Source organism: Mus caroli, unplaced genomic scaffold (genome assembly GCF_978045245.1).
Source record: "Mus caroli unplaced genomic scaffold, Mus_caroli_1 scaffold_15, whole genome shotgun sequence".
Lineage (NCBI taxonomy): Eukaryota > Metazoa > Chordata > Mammalia > Rodentia > Muridae > Mus > Mus caroli.
Genome location: NW_028227270.1, coordinates 99,842,548 through 99,857,153, shown reverse-complemented (window position 1 = coordinate 99,857,153; position 14,606 = coordinate 99,842,548). Strand labels below are relative to the sequence as shown.

Genomic DNA, 14,606 nt, shown 5'->3' with positions numbered 1-14,606 from the left:
ATTCCCTAATCCAGTTGTGTGTCCTTCTGTCTGTTGTTAAAATAGGATAATCAGAGTTTCCTGTCTGTCGTTAAAATAGGATAATCAGAGTTTTCCTGTGTTGTCTGGGTGGTGATGCTGGCATTTGCATGCTAATCTTTCTCATCTTCATTATCTGAACTCTTGAAAAATACCGTCACGCTATTCATAGACTCAGAAAAACAAAAAACAAAAACAACCTTTCAGAATCTTGATACAAATTAGCACTGTCCACATTACTTGATACAAACTAGCAGTTAATCTACATTACAGGGTAACCACTCAGGGCTATACAAACTGGACTACACACACTAACATTGGGCACTGTAGATCCATGACTGGGTCACTTGGAACACTTGTACATTGTAATGCTTAGAACACTTTATAAATGGAAAGTCGGGGTTCTCAGCAACAGCAGAGACAGAGACAATAAAACCACTTTGCTTTCCAGGGCTGGGGAAAAGTATTTTAAATGGTTTCTGTGTTTTCTCCAACTTCTGCACTTTACGCGGAAAACCAAACACTCAATGAACGATTCCCAGATCCGAGGGAGACACTAAGAACGAGAGAAATCCTAGTGTGAAGTCAGTTCAACCCCCACGCAAATCTGGATAGCTCCAGTTTTCACTCGTTGCTGTTCTCACACTAACAGATTCCCAGGAGTTTATATAAAGAACAATTTATTCGTTAAGTTTTGAGCTCTCTTGTGCCCCCTTTGGACTCCTGGAACGAACAGTAGTAAGATGATTGCGTGCAGTGTGTTGAAAAGTCTATAGGACTTAGGAAGACGACCTTGCATATTTGATGTGCAACGAAAAGGGTGAGAAGATGGAATAAATGGCTGAGGAAATGCTTTTGTTAAGACCGCAACCCCTTGAGTTATGTCCTGAGGGGGAGCAGAAGGATCAAAATGACTCTTTTTTATCTAGTTGAGGTTTGGGGAGCTGTTGAGTCTTCCAGATATTTTCAGGGCGGGGGGGGGGTGGGGAGGACAGTTTTTAGAATTTGGGCCAACGTAGGCAAAACATAGTGTGTATATGTTACTAAAACTGAATGTCTTAAGTAGAATACCACGTGCCTCCTTAGCGCAGTAGGCAGCGCGTCAGTCTCATAATCTGAAGGTCCTGAGTTCGAACCTCAGAGGGGGCAGTTGTTTTTTTTTTTTTTTTTTCCTGGCTGTTAAAAACTTGAATTGCCTCCTGAATTCTAGAACATGAGCTGGTTACCATCTTATTCCAATTAAAAAGGGCTCTTCTACACACGTTTCTTCTTCAGACAGCACTCTATCCAACAACTTAGTTTACTGAAAACAAGGAACTCATAGATGAAGAGCTAGTACTGGATTTTACCTGAAGTCCTCCTTTTTTAATTGATATGAAAGTTCGTTACCACTATACACTCGATATTGATGTGATGTAGGTTTACAGATCTGGCTAAATAAAGTTGTTCAAAAATATCTGGTTTCCTGGTTTAGTCGCCGAGAAACCCCTTAAGAAACATAAGGCGCCTCACTAGACAGATGCTGACTCGGGAAAGAGAAAAAAAACAGTAACGCCCGAACAGGGACTTGAACCCTGGACCCTCAGATTAAAAGTCTGATGCTCTACCGACTGAGCTATCCGGGCTCTGGAAATCCGGTGTTCTTTATTGACTAAAGAAAGATACAAGAAAGGCAATTTTTTTTTTTTTCCTGCTTATTTTTCATTTTATAGTTAGCCAACTAACTTAAAGTTTTATTGTCTGTTATTTGTCTCTGAAATGCAGACTCCAAAAGAGCATTTTTCTCTTCCGGTGTTCAGTGTTAAATCCTCTTAACAGCAAGGACCGAGTTAGGAAACAGTAATTCTCAATTAAGTTAATGCAGCGAAAGTAGTTGCAGGAAATTAGTTGCAGAAAATCGCTGCCTTGCTGGGCGTGGGGACTACAGGAGAAGAGGTCAGGGTCTCTGAGGAAGGGCACCATAGCTTTAAGGAGGAAGCACTGGCCAGGGTATGGGCGTAATAAGGGTGCTGCTTCAGCTATTAATAGCTTCTGTAATGAGATGGTCTTGGGAACACAAATAGAGTGTAGGTAAAGACAGTTTGACAGACGAAAAACTAAAATGAAAACAAAAACCAAAAAACCTTCAGACACGAAGTCGTTCTCCTTTCTCCTGCCTGCCATTCTCTCTCTGGCTCGTCTTACTTGACGGACGTTAACAGGAAAAACTGTGGCGATGGAGTTTCGAGGTGTAATTTGTAGACACCAGGTCCTTCCATAGGATAAAGAATTGGACAGCAGATCCGGAGCTGAGAGAGGACCGATGGACAAGGAATGCAGCTTTAGACGGTGCCCGGCACATAATGAGCGAAGGGAAAACCAAACAAACACCTGCTGAAGTCTTCTTCTGGCTTCACAGAGATTCTGAGAGCTGTATATAAAATACAATCTTAACCCAGTCTTCCTCGCCTTACTTTTTTCTCTTTTAGACTTTTTCCTGAATCTTGCTTTTTGAATGACTTAGAAATTCTGTCAGCACCAAAAGCCCAGCCTGGTGAGAATGGTCAAGAAAGGTTTGTGGTTTATTTTTACATTTTAGTTTTGTTTCGTTTTTGACATGGAATATCATGAGGAGTTGGATGAAATGATCCGATAATAAGAAGGATGGTTTAAAGGACCAAACCGGCATACTCGCTCTCTGGCTTCCCTTTCTTTTACACCCTGGGCAGGGAGTGTCCTGGCCTTGGTATTTATGTAATAACCAATGCCAAGCGTATTTGAAAGGCACCTGAAAATTCTCCTGGCTCCAATAGTGTGGATGGTGAAAAATTAGTAAGTTTATTGTAAAGTCTGGGCCTCGGAAATCGTCTTGTAGAGATTCACCTGCCTCTGCCTCCCGAATGTTGGAATATTATAGGTGTACTCCAACACATTAGTCTAGTGTTTAATTCTTTAAAAAAAAAATCGCTATTTTATAACTTTCTAACAGACCATTATATTACACAAATAAAACTACCCGTTCCAACAATATGAACTAACCAGTACCCCGGAGCTCTTGTCTCTAGCTGTATATGTATCAAAAGATGGCCTAGTCGGCCATCACTGGAAAGAGAGGCCCATTGGTCTTGCAAACTTTATATGCCCCAGTACAGGGGAACGCCAGTGCCAAAAAGTGGGAGTGGGTGGGTAGGGGAGTGGGGGGGGAGGGTATGGGGGACTTTTGGGATAGCATTGGAAATGTAAATGAGGAAAATACCTAATAAAAGATATTTAAAAAGAAAAAAAAACTACCCGTTCCATTTCATTAGTAGTTTTTGGGTCTCTGTACACACGAACTCAATTCTCTTCGTAGGAATTAAAATTAAAGGTTTATAAAGTATAAAAAAAAAAAATCGAGGTTGCCCCCTCTGAGGTTCGAACTCAGGACCTTCAGATTATGAGACTGACGCGCTGCCTACTGCGCTAAGGAGGCACCCGTGGTTAGCGCGTCCGTAATCACGTATTCCTACTGTTACTGGCGCTGGTTTTAATGTCTCATAGTTGTAGTTTTTTAGTTATGATATAATAGCACCTAAAAGAGCTTTTGCTGCAAAGCCTCATGATACAAAGCCAGAACAGAGCCTGCGCTTCTGCATTAGAGCATAGAGTGCAGAATGAAAGTTCGCTGCAGAGAGCCGCGTGCAAAGAAGGGAGCCTGGATTGTTATGGAACCTCCAGGAAGACGAGACGTAAGTAACCCTCGACGGGGGTAGCGTGGCCGAGCGGTCTAAGGCGCTGGATTAAGGCTCCAGTCTCTTCGGGGGCGTGGGTTCGAATCCCACCGCTGCCAACTGTCTTTTCTTTTTTTCCTTTTAATGGTTTATTGCAACTAAGTGGGGTTTTTTTGTCATGGTTCGAGACCCTATATCAACGGTAGTGTGGCCGAGCGGTCTAAGGCGCTGGATTAAGGCTCCAGTCTCTTCGGGGGCGTGGGTTCGAATCCCACCACTGCCAGCAGAGTTTTTTTGTTTTTGTGCTCTCTATTGAACAGGACAGTTTTCAGTCAGTCCCTTACATCAGCCAGGATTCTTCTCTCCTACCAAGTGCTTACTGTAGTCCCAACTGATTGTTTCAACAGTTAATAAACCCGTAATTTGTGTGGTACTCGCTCCCCTAATCTCTGCATGTCCACCACACAAAAGGCTCCAGCAACAGTTAACAAGTTTTCTTTAATTCATTCAAGTTAAGAGACATTATTCCGCACCTACTATATATAGGCTAGAGCCTGAAGACTCTAAAGTTCTTTCTTGTGGCCTTAGTCAAGGAATGAAGGATGAGTGTGGATCTTTGGCTTTCCTGGCGTCGACTTGCAACTAGAGACAGATCAGCCTGGGTCACGGAAGAAGTGGATTCTTTACCAGCCGGGAGACGGAAAACCACATCTTCATCATCACTACAGTCTTCTCATTTCATTTTGAAGCCGAATCGCGCTCATCTGAGCTGTGTGTGTCTAAGAAATACCTTGCAAAGGAAAACAAAAATGATCAAAATATATTGTATGAAATATTTTCAATAAAAGTACATTAATTAACAATGGCATAAATGTCTTGCCTCGGTGCTGCCTCTTGCCCACCAGCTAGGGACTCCTTGATTTAGTGTTGCCCCTTAGAATTTCCTGGAGCCCTCGAACCTCCTTCTCAGTGGTAGGCCTCAACTCAGAAATTATCTTCTCATGAAGGCTTGCAACTCGGTGATTTCAATTGCACACTGGAAAAGGAAAAGAAAGAGGGTGTCTACACTTTAGGAAGAGGAGAAGGTGGGGGTGTCAGGAGAGAGGAAAAGAAAGAGGCAGGGAAGAGAAGGAGGAATTGAGTCCTTTAGACTCAGAATTGAGCCTGTGGCGTGCAGTGAAGGAAAAAAGAGACGTGCACAATCACACCCGCAAAGTCTAAAACTGGTCCACGGTCCTGACACAGTGAACCTTTGCTTCTATCTCAAGACCACCTGTCTTGCTTTCCACGTTCACGCTGCACGCCCCGGGTGAACTTCAGCGGAGCCGCCAAGGCCGGATGGTGGGATTGTAGAGCTGTAGTAGAGTGTAGGACTGTAGGAAGGTTCCGCCGTCGCACCGGCTGCCTTGTGCTGAGACAAAAGCATTTACAAGCTGCAGCTCCTGATTGCAGCTGACGGAATATTTTCTGACATGCAGTAGTTGCACATGACAAGTCTGTAGATACCGTGTGTGTGTGTGCGTGTGTGTGTGTGCACACACACATACACACACACACATATATGTATATGAACATATGGAGAGAGAGAAACTCAATTTCTAATGGTTGGACTGCAGGACTAACTAACATCCAGTTTGCCTTTTGTAGTGGTGGGAAAAAAAATGCACAAATCACAGGAACTGCTCTGAATACTGCCAGGCTCTGAGATGCAAAAGAACAGGACAGGAGGCGCGGTACAGACCACGTGGCCATTTCTGTGGTGCAGCACTGAAGACGAAAATTTTCTACTGAAGAACTGAGTTGCTCCGATAAAAATACTACTAGATCAATTAGGAGGATAGACATTTCATTTAAAGTCATGTTTCCCTTCCATTTGTAAACCAAACACGCGCTTGCAAAGACACCAGGACGTGACTTTAGATGCGCTGTGAAAGTAGATTGGGAACAGGGGTGGGGTAGGGAGGGGGAAGCAGAGACGAGAGAGAGGGTAAAGAAGTAGGGGATAAGAACGAAGTTTAATAACTTTGAATACGTCACAATTAGGCCCTTTTATTGGTGTGCTAACCAAGAAAATTAATTGGACAAAGAAAAAGAAAACAACAAACAACCCAGCAGGAAAAATAAAAGAATCAAGGATACAGCTGAGCCATTCGTGAAAAACAAACGAAACTTCTAGCTTGTTACTGTGAAACAAAAATGTGTAACAATTTCAAGTAACAGCTAAGTTCCTTTCCTCTTACAGTGCATTTTTTTAAAATCAGAATTTACAGATGGATAGTGTGGAAAGGGATGGGGAGGCGTTGGTTCCATGGTGTAATGGTTAGCACTCTGGACTCTGAATCCAGCGATCCGAGTTCAAATCTCGGTGGAACCTACTTTTTTTTTTTTTTTCCTTTGCTTTGTTTCATATGGTGAACAGTTTCAGTAAATTCCTGCATTTATTCTATTCAATGAATAGTTCCTTTTGTATCCCAGCATTTGTCTCTTGATAGCCTTGGTCTTGCTAAAGGTCAGTATATCTGACCCTGTCAATTCCACACTCAACTTTCAGCTATGTCATTGGAGTTACACCGTTCGCGCAAGATTCAAACAGCTCATACAGTATGGCTGCCACGAGCCTGTTTTCCAACAGGGGGCCCCAGTTCTGTGCGTTGGTGGTTGGTGTCAAATGCACCTTTAGGGCTGAAGCACAGATCAGTGGGACAGGGTTCACGGAAGATCTGGAGTAGGTTAGCATAGAAAATGGACAGATGAGTCTGTGAAAGTAAAAAAAGTGTAGCTGTCAGAAGTGGGATTCGAACCCACGCCTCCAGGGGAGACCAGAACCCTCAGAGCGAGGAAGCCATAGCTTGAGTCTGGCGCCTTAGACCACTCGGCCATCCTGACACCTTGCTTATGTGGCAATTAATGATTCTTTCAACTGTAATTAATGTGCAAGTACTTAACTGTATTTTAGGTTTCAGTTATGGCATGGAAATACAACCCCCTGTAAAATTAACTAAATTCTTTTTCTCTATTCTAAACATGGACAAAAAAAAAAACCTTTAGTGGTTTTTTTTGTTATTGTTTTTTGTTTGTTTGTTTGTTTGTTTGTTTTTCTCCAATCCTATCTGGAATTCGGCGTTTATCGCCTCGGTTCTTGGCCCTTCCAGAGTGCGGCGGAGTTCAGAAATCCTGAGGATCCTTGCAAGCTCAGGTCTGGCTCAGAGCCGCTCATCCGGGTCACGAAGGAACAAGCAGCTCCAGCTGTTCCGAGATGGTGTGCGCAAGCGCCCAGTTGGTGGAGCTTGCAGGGGTGGGAAGCTAAAGAACAGACTAGATTAGCAAGTAAATCTAGTTTATGAACACTGGCTGCAGTGTAAACCAGAGAGTGGCAGAAGCCTGAGCTATGAAAAGTGACTGCACAAGTACGAAAAAGCTGCAAGATCAAGGATTAAAGACTAGAAACACTGGAAGGAAAAAGTCAAACGTGAGACGAGGAAATGTCAGTACCGAGCTCAGCTCAAATCCCAGGTCCTTGGCTGCCACAGACTTGCAGACCTGACCATCTCCAGGCAAATGCAGAGCTGCCCATCCTTGGAAATTGGTATCATAGTAAAACAAGACAGCTTTCCGAAGAAAGGGTTGGGTATCAGTGTGACTCCGAAGAATCTCTAGGTTATACAGCATCCAGAATCAGAGTTTTCATTTCTAATCTTAAATATGAACAAGAACCAGGGAAAGCAGGTATTTGTGAAAACATTTCTACAATAAAGAATAAAGTAAATACTGTAGGGGATTGGAAAGGACCTAAGAAAAGACAAATACAACACGAGAACTTGGGGATGTTGTTGTTGTTGTTGTTGTTGTTGTTGTTGTTGTTGTTGTTGGAATCATCATGTCCTCGAAGAGGTAAAAGAAAGGGAAGAAAGTCTTTAATAGTTTAGTTGCAGAAAATGTTTTGAAGTTACAAAATAAAGTTGAAGAAATCTCCTAGGAAACGGGTGGGGAATGAAACAACGGAGCTGATAAGTAAGTCCCTTTTTTAAAGTCTGGTAGACGGGATGCCCTCAAACCTGGGGCTTCCTGGAAAAGAACAGGGGGGAGTCACAGAAAAGAGAAATGTTTACCTGCCCGAAGACCTTAGATCTCCAGACGGAGGGGTCGATCAAACGCTCCCACCCCGATTCAAGGCAAGCTTGTCGGGACTATCAGAAGAGAGCAGTATTTGTATAAAGGGGGAAAAAAAGACAAAGGCAAAGATAGTGATAAAGTATTCAGATTCAGCCGGGCGTGGTGGCGCACGCCTTTAATCCCAGCACTTGGGAGGCAGAGGCGGCGGATTTCTGAGTTCGAGGCCAGCCTGGTCTACAAAGTGAGTTCCAGGACAGCCAGAGCTACATACACAGAGAAACCCTGTCTCGAAAAACCAAAAAAAAAAAAAAAAAAAAAAGTATTCAGATTCAGAACACTGTCTTTTTTTTTTTTTTTTTTTTTTTTTTTTTTTTTTTTTTTTTAAACATCAAAAATGAAAGCTAGAGGACAGGAAATCAATGACTTATAAATGAAAATAAAAATAAAAGCCCACAGACAGGTCTCCTGATGGAGTCCTAGGGGGAGAATCTGGGGAGTTCCCTAGTGCACTCTTGCCGCACTCTGCTCTGTAAGTGGCATGGGCAAGCCTGGAGTTTACAGGTACTCAGTTCCTCTTGGAACTCGGACCTCATGCCTCATCCTTCCAAGTGGTCAAGAGGGCGAGTCATGATCAATCACATCTACAAGTCTACACCAAGCCAAACTATTGATTAAATGTAAATAGACATTTCCACTACATTTATTTATTTAGAGAGGGGCAGATGCCACGGTGTGCACATGGCCATCAAAGGATAGCTTACAGAGCCAGTGCCCTCTTCCTATCATGTGGGTCACACAAATCAAACCCAGGCATGGAAGCAAGCACCTTTACCCACAGACACCTTACCAGTCAAACATTTTCAAAATTCAGAAAATGTTATGTTCCATTTACTCTTTCTCAAGGAGTTTCTGGAGAATTATTTAGCAAACTAATCAAAGCATGTAAAATCCCATAATAGTGAAGGAAAACAAGATGTTCTAAGGCTTGCTGAGAGAAGCTAGAGAGAAACCAGTCTATGATAGAAGAGAGAGTAACACAGCAAGAGGACACACATGGATAAGAGACAGCAGACTCTCACAGCTTTAATTCTTAGACCTGGTCACCCACAAGTTCCCCTCTTCAGTACCTGTCCCCACCCTCTTGTCTCACCACGACACAAGAACCCTCCACATACAGGGCCATGTCTGGATATTTCTGAAAACAAACTGCAACTAATTTGCATCCTAAATGGGAAAATCTCCCTAAATCATAACTAAGAAGATTCCTGGCGGGAGAAAAAGCCATTCTCATGACTAATAAACCTTACCCCAGCAATAACTCAATAAAATGCCCACACTTTCCCAGGTCTGTAGGAAAAGTGGATTTCTTGAAAGCTGGGTTGATCCTGTCTTTGACCCCTTTCCTTTTGCGTTAGAAAGTTTGCCTGAGAGTTTATACTCAGGCTCAGTTATTTCTATAGTGCAAGGACAAGTTTCTCAAGTGTGTTCAGTACCCACAGGTTAAGCCAGGGGCTTCAGGATGACTCAGTGTATGTGTGTGTGTGTGTGTGTGTGTGTGTGTGTGTGTGTGTGTGTGTGACAGAGAGAGAGAGACTGAGAGAGAGAGAGAGAGAGAGAGAGAGAGAGAGAGAGAGAGAGCTTGCACTGACACACACACAAATGCTAATGTATGCATATACTTTGATAATTTTTATTTTTTGTGGTTATCATCGCAGCGCCCCCCTTTCTTTCCTCCCATGTGCCCCTCTCCTCCCCCTTGCTCTCTCGCAGACTCATGGCCTCCTTTTCTTTAATTGTTGTTAGAGAGAGGAATCAGCAGTTAAGAACACTTGCTGCTCTTCCAGAGGTGAAGGTCTAGGCTAGATGACTCAGTCAATAAAGTGCTCACTGTGCAAGTGCAAGGATCTATGTTCAAGTCCCCAGCACCCACTTAAAAGCCAGGTAGGGCAATGCCTATCTGCTAGCGAGGGGAGACGGACTGATTCCTGGAACGTGTTAGCCAACCAGTATAGCTAAATCAGTGAGAGATTTTGTCCCAAAAAGAAAGAAGAGGAGGAAGAGAAAGAGGGGAAGAAGGAGGAAAAGAAAGCAGAGGGAAAGGAGGTGACAGATTCAGTTCCCAGCACCTACTTTGGGTGGCTCAAAACTACTGGCACCTCTAACTCCAAGGTATCCCACACCCACATACACAGATACATGTCATTTTTTTTTTTAAGATTTATTTATTTATGAGTACACTGTAGCTGTCTTCAGACACACCAGAAGAGGACATCCGATCCCATTACAGATGGTTGTGAGCCATCATGTGGTTGCTGGGAATTAAACTCAGGACCTCTGAGAGAGCAGTGAGTGCTCTTAACCACTGAGCCATCTCACCAGCCCACATGTAAATGTTTTCAGTGTAAAAAGAAATCTTTAAAGTTTTTATATAATGAGGTCTAAAAATGAATATTTCTAAGTGGGAAAATTAAATGGACATATTGCCTCAAATACATGACTATGAAATAATGTCACAAAACTCAATTTTAAAGTTTTGTTTATTTGTGTGGTGGTTTAAATGAGATGTTCCCCATAGACATTGAATACTTGGTCTTCAGTTGGTGCTACTGTTTGGAGAAAGAGGTGTGGCCTTGTTGGAGGAGGTATACCACTGGAGGTGGGCTTTAAGAGTTTAAAGATTTGTGCTATTTTAGGTTTTCTCTCTCTGCCATTTCCAGTTCACACATAAACATCATGTGAACAATCTCAATATAAATTCAAAACTGTGCCAAGGAATCTCATGCCACCTTCTCTTCCTACACCCTCGGACACTACTGGCCAATGTTCTGTCTATAATTTTGATATTTCAAAACTATATGGAGAGGATGGAGAGATTCTATGGTTAAGGGCACTGGTTGCTCTTCCAGAGGACCCAGGTTTGATTCCCAGCACTCACATGGCAGCTCACAACAATCTGTACCTCCAGTTCCAGAGGGTCCATGTGCATGTCCACACATGCTGGCAAAATACTCACACACACATAAAACTAACAATTCTTTAAAAGGGGGTGCAATGGTACCCCAATCATTCCAATCACTCCCCTTGCTCTTATTTACACACGAATGCACACACACTTGTGTATTTCCTTAGCCACAGTGTAAAGATTTGAACATAGGATCTTTCACATGCTAGGCACATGCTCTCTCCCTCTCCCTCCCCTTCTTTCTCCTCTACCTCAGTGGTTCCACCAAGTTGTTCAAACTGGCCTTAAACTCTTGTCCAGGTTGGCTTCAAATTTTTGATATTTGATTACAGGCCTGTGCAGGTCAGGTTTGAGTTGATGAGTGCATTTTTGTGTCCCTGTGTGTATATACACATGTGTGTTTATATATGATATTGTAATTTTTGTTTTGTTTTGTTTTGTTTTTGTTTTTCGAGACAGGGTTTCTCTGTGTAGCCCTGGCTGTTCTGGAACTCATTTTGTAGACCAGGCTGGCCTCAAACTCAGAAATCTGCCTGCCTTTGCCTCCCAAGTGCTGGGATTAAAGGCTTGTGCCACCACGGCCGGCTGTGTTTCATTTTTTAAAAAAACTTGGTCTTCACTTACAAGAAAAAGCTGTGATACATCTTTTGAGTCTGTCTTAATGTTATAACCTGTAAATAATTTTATTCTTCTTTATGGCTGAATCAAATTCTGTTGTGCATACGTATCCCATTTTCTTTATCGATTCATCTCTTGATGGACACCTAGATTGATTTAATACCTTGGCTACCATGAATAGTGCATCAATAAGCATGGAGATGCATTCTGTGTGGCTATACCCAGGAGCAGGTTGCACTACAGATAGATTTAACTTAATTTGACCGGAGCACGGACAACTCTACTCTTTTCCTGTACTCGTTAACAATCTGGCCAACAGAGAATAAAGATACCCTCTTAATCCCTTGCCAGTATTTGCTGTTGCTTAGTGTTAATGACAGCCATTATGATGGATGGGAGATGGAACCCAATATTTCTATTTCCCTAGTGGCTAAAGATGTTGAATATTGTAGGGTGGGGGGGGGATGGGGTGGGTGTGGGTGTGTGTGTGTGAGAGTGAGTGCTCGAACACTCACACACATTGGGCATTTGTACTTCTTTTGAGAACTATATGTTTAATTCATTTGACCATTTATTGATTGAGTTTTTTAAAGTTTTGTTTTCTTGTATTGAGCTCTGGGTTGTATGGATGTTAACTTTTTCTTGAGTCTTTCATATATTAAGGATACTCATCCCCTATCAGATGACTAAACAGTTCAGAATTGTTGTTTTGTTCCCATACGTGTATAAAAGTTAGCAACTATACTAGGCATTGTTACCATATGTGGTTTTCCCTGGTGTCATTCTCCACCAGCCCACCAGGATAAAGTGGGCAGAGCCGATGGATGAACAGGCTTGTGAATACAAACGGAAATGACAGTCCAGCATCAGCTTTGGGGAGACAGGTCAACTTTATTCAGGGGAACCAAAGGCTCTCTAACGTTGCAGAAGGAAGTAGGGATCTCCAGGGTGGACAAAGGTCACTGGCTGAAGGCTAAGGTAGAGATGCCTCATTAACATAGGGAGGCATTCCAGGAATCTCAGGTGCTTGCTGGACAGGTTTTTACGTGGAGGAAGGAGAACCTGTAATCTCACCACTGCTACGTGCAGTTCTTCAGGTAGATGCTAAGGGGGAGGGGGGCATTTCTAAGCTCTCCAGACAAGGTCAGAGAAGAAGAAGCCCTGCTGACAAAGGGAGTCCAGCATTTTGCACCAAGCTCAGGGGGTTTTGGTAATGTCAGACATCAACCTTAGCAGCAGGGTTTCTCTGACAACCATAGTTGATTTAAAAAAAAAAAAAAATCATAGCAGCAATTTCATCCATCTAACTACTGAATCATTTCCAAGTCATTTGCAAACAGATAAGGTATTGCAATAATTTAGGCCAAGGTGGAGGAACAAACACTAAAACTGCGTGGATGGGCCTGAGGACGAGCACTTGCCTAGCTTAACACCCTGGGTTCGATCTCCAACACTGAAAACACTGGAAATGAGTAGGCAACTCAGCCATAAAGCTCACGACAAGCCTACTAAATTTAGCGGAGAAAGAGAAGACAGTCATCGCTTGAGAAAGGAGGGAGCCAGTAGCAATCCCGGAAGGGGAAGCGTTTCCTTTCCCCTACTTCCTCCACCTTGCCCTACTTACCTGGCTTGTCCAGGCCATCTGCCTTGAGGTTAGGAAAGCAGAGGCCGCAGGAGCCCTGCATGACAAAGCTAAAATCCAGAGCTGCACTGATGACCTAAGAACACATATCTGCCCCTTGCATTTCATAGTTCTACACCGGCTTGCAAAACTGAATTCTTCCTTCTGGAGTAAGACTGGCACTTTCAATTCCTTTCAACTTTTGTACCAGAGTAGACTACAGTGTAGCCTAGGACAAGTATTCTACCATTTACTGGACGTGTGCTGAGTTGTTTTGAGCCTGGAGTTTCAAAGAGCAGGTGGGGAAAATGGAGGTTTGGGTGATCGATCGAGACTTGTTAAGTACCTCGGATTTCTTGTCCCATAGGGAAGAACCAAGCAGAATCCAGTGAAGTGATTGATGCCCTGGATACAGAAATTCCCTGTTGCTCAAACACAAGGGCAGGCACTGAGTCAATCCCAAAGGAGAGTAGGAAAGTCCATAGCATAAGTGACAGCGCACAGAACTGAAAAACCTATTCTGTGTTAAGAAACCAGGCTACAAGATCTCCTCCGGTCATCACAGGACTCTCGATTGGGCAGAAACAAGCAAGTTTTAGGTTCTACTCAATGTCATTCGATGCACTGGGTACTTTATTTAAACTAATGGATAAAGATCTTTATGCTCAACCTGTGGGTTGTTTGTTCGTTTAAAAAGGTGTAACTCCTTGATGGTGAAAATTCCTGAAAGCAATAGGGTATGGGGGCTCAAGGAGGGCACTGAACCAGATTGCTGGGAGTAAGAACTTATCAGAAGAGTTATTAACGTCATGGGCGGAAGGACAACACTACAGTGGACAGTCAGAATTTTTGGCCCCAGCGCCGCAGGAGCCAGGCTGGAGGTGGGGGTGGGGGAGTGTTCTGAGAATGAGGCCCACGTGGCAGAATCCGGGTTGTTTCTTCGAGGGTCTCATAGGAACCCACAGCCACGTTGGTTCTTCAGCATGGGGCAGGGAAGACGAGAGAGAAGTGTGTGGCCAGGCAGCCCTTTGACACGTTGGGTCTGGCTACTCACTTGAGGAAGTGAGGCACTGGGCACCTGAGGAGCCTGTGAAGAAGTTAGGGACTCACAAGCGGGCTCTCGGTGGGGTGGCTCCCTAGTAACGGTAGAGCTAGGGAGATGGGGGAGGACTTCATGGTCAGGTCAGCACTCTGGTCGGGATTCGATCGGTCCCCATTTCACACGAGAAGAAAATGAGGCTCGGAACGATAATTTAGTTTAGGGTGGAAATAGAACTGGGCTTCTTCGTTTCTGCCATTGAGAAAAGTTGCTGATGATTAAACCCGTTTCTAGCGATTGTTAACGCCTGGAGCTGGGTGTGTCACACTGGGAGGGGCTTAGCTGGTCTCCCCGCCCAGCTTTCCGGTATTTATGCAAAGCCATCTTACTTTTAAAGGAGCCGAGGCCTAGGCACTAAGAGGAAACTCAGCAGAAGACTACGGGGCCCACAGACGCTTGGAGTGACCCGACGCCACTGCCAGGGGACACTCTGCTCCCACTGCACGCGACAGCCACGACCGACTCCCGGGCTGGGTACCCGGGACC

At 43.7% G+C, this 14,606-nt stretch overlaps 7 non-coding genes across 7 annotated transcripts; 4 read left to right on the top strand and 3 right to left on the bottom strand.

Moving 5' to 3' along the window:
* The first annotated feature begins 1,094 nt into the window (after nucleotides 1-1,094).
* Nucleotides 1,095-1,167, top strand: Trnam-cau (transfer RNA methionine (anticodon CAU)). The gene has a single exon. It is a non-coding gene; the product is annotated as a tRNA-Met (tRNA).
* Nucleotides 1,168-1,570: 403 nt separating this feature from the next.
* On the bottom strand, nucleotides 1,571-1,643 carry Trnak-uuu (transfer RNA lysine (anticodon UUU)). The gene has a single exon. It is a non-coding gene; the product is annotated as a tRNA-Lys (tRNA).
* Nucleotides 1,644-3,396: 1,753 nt separating this feature from the next.
* On the bottom strand, nucleotides 3,397-3,469 carry Trnam-cau (transfer RNA methionine (anticodon CAU)). The gene has a single exon. It is a non-coding gene; the product is annotated as a tRNA-Met (tRNA).
* A 275-nt stretch (nucleotides 3,470-3,744) lies between these two features.
* On the top strand, nucleotides 3,745-3,826 carry Trnal-aag (transfer RNA leucine (anticodon AAG)). Its single transcript has one exon. It is a non-coding gene; the product is annotated as a tRNA-Leu (tRNA).
* Nucleotides 3,827-3,908: 82 nt separating this feature from the next.
* Nucleotides 3,909-3,990, top strand: Trnal-aag (transfer RNA leucine (anticodon AAG)). The gene has a single exon. It is a non-coding gene; the product is annotated as a tRNA-Leu (tRNA).
* Nucleotides 3,991-6,009: 2,019 nt separating this feature from the next.
* Nucleotides 6,010-6,081, top strand: Trnaq-cug (transfer RNA glutamine (anticodon CUG)). Its single transcript has one exon. It is a non-coding gene; the product is annotated as a tRNA-Gln (tRNA).
* Nucleotides 6,082-6,487: 406 nt separating this feature from the next.
* Nucleotides 6,488-6,593, bottom strand: Trnal-caa (transfer RNA leucine (anticodon CAA)). Its single transcript has 2 exons — nucleotides 6,556-6,593; nucleotides 6,488-6,532 (listed from the first exon to the last, which is right to left on the bottom strand). It is a non-coding gene; the product is annotated as a tRNA-Leu (tRNA).
* Between the last annotated feature and the right edge of the window lie 8,013 nt (nucleotides 6,594-14,606).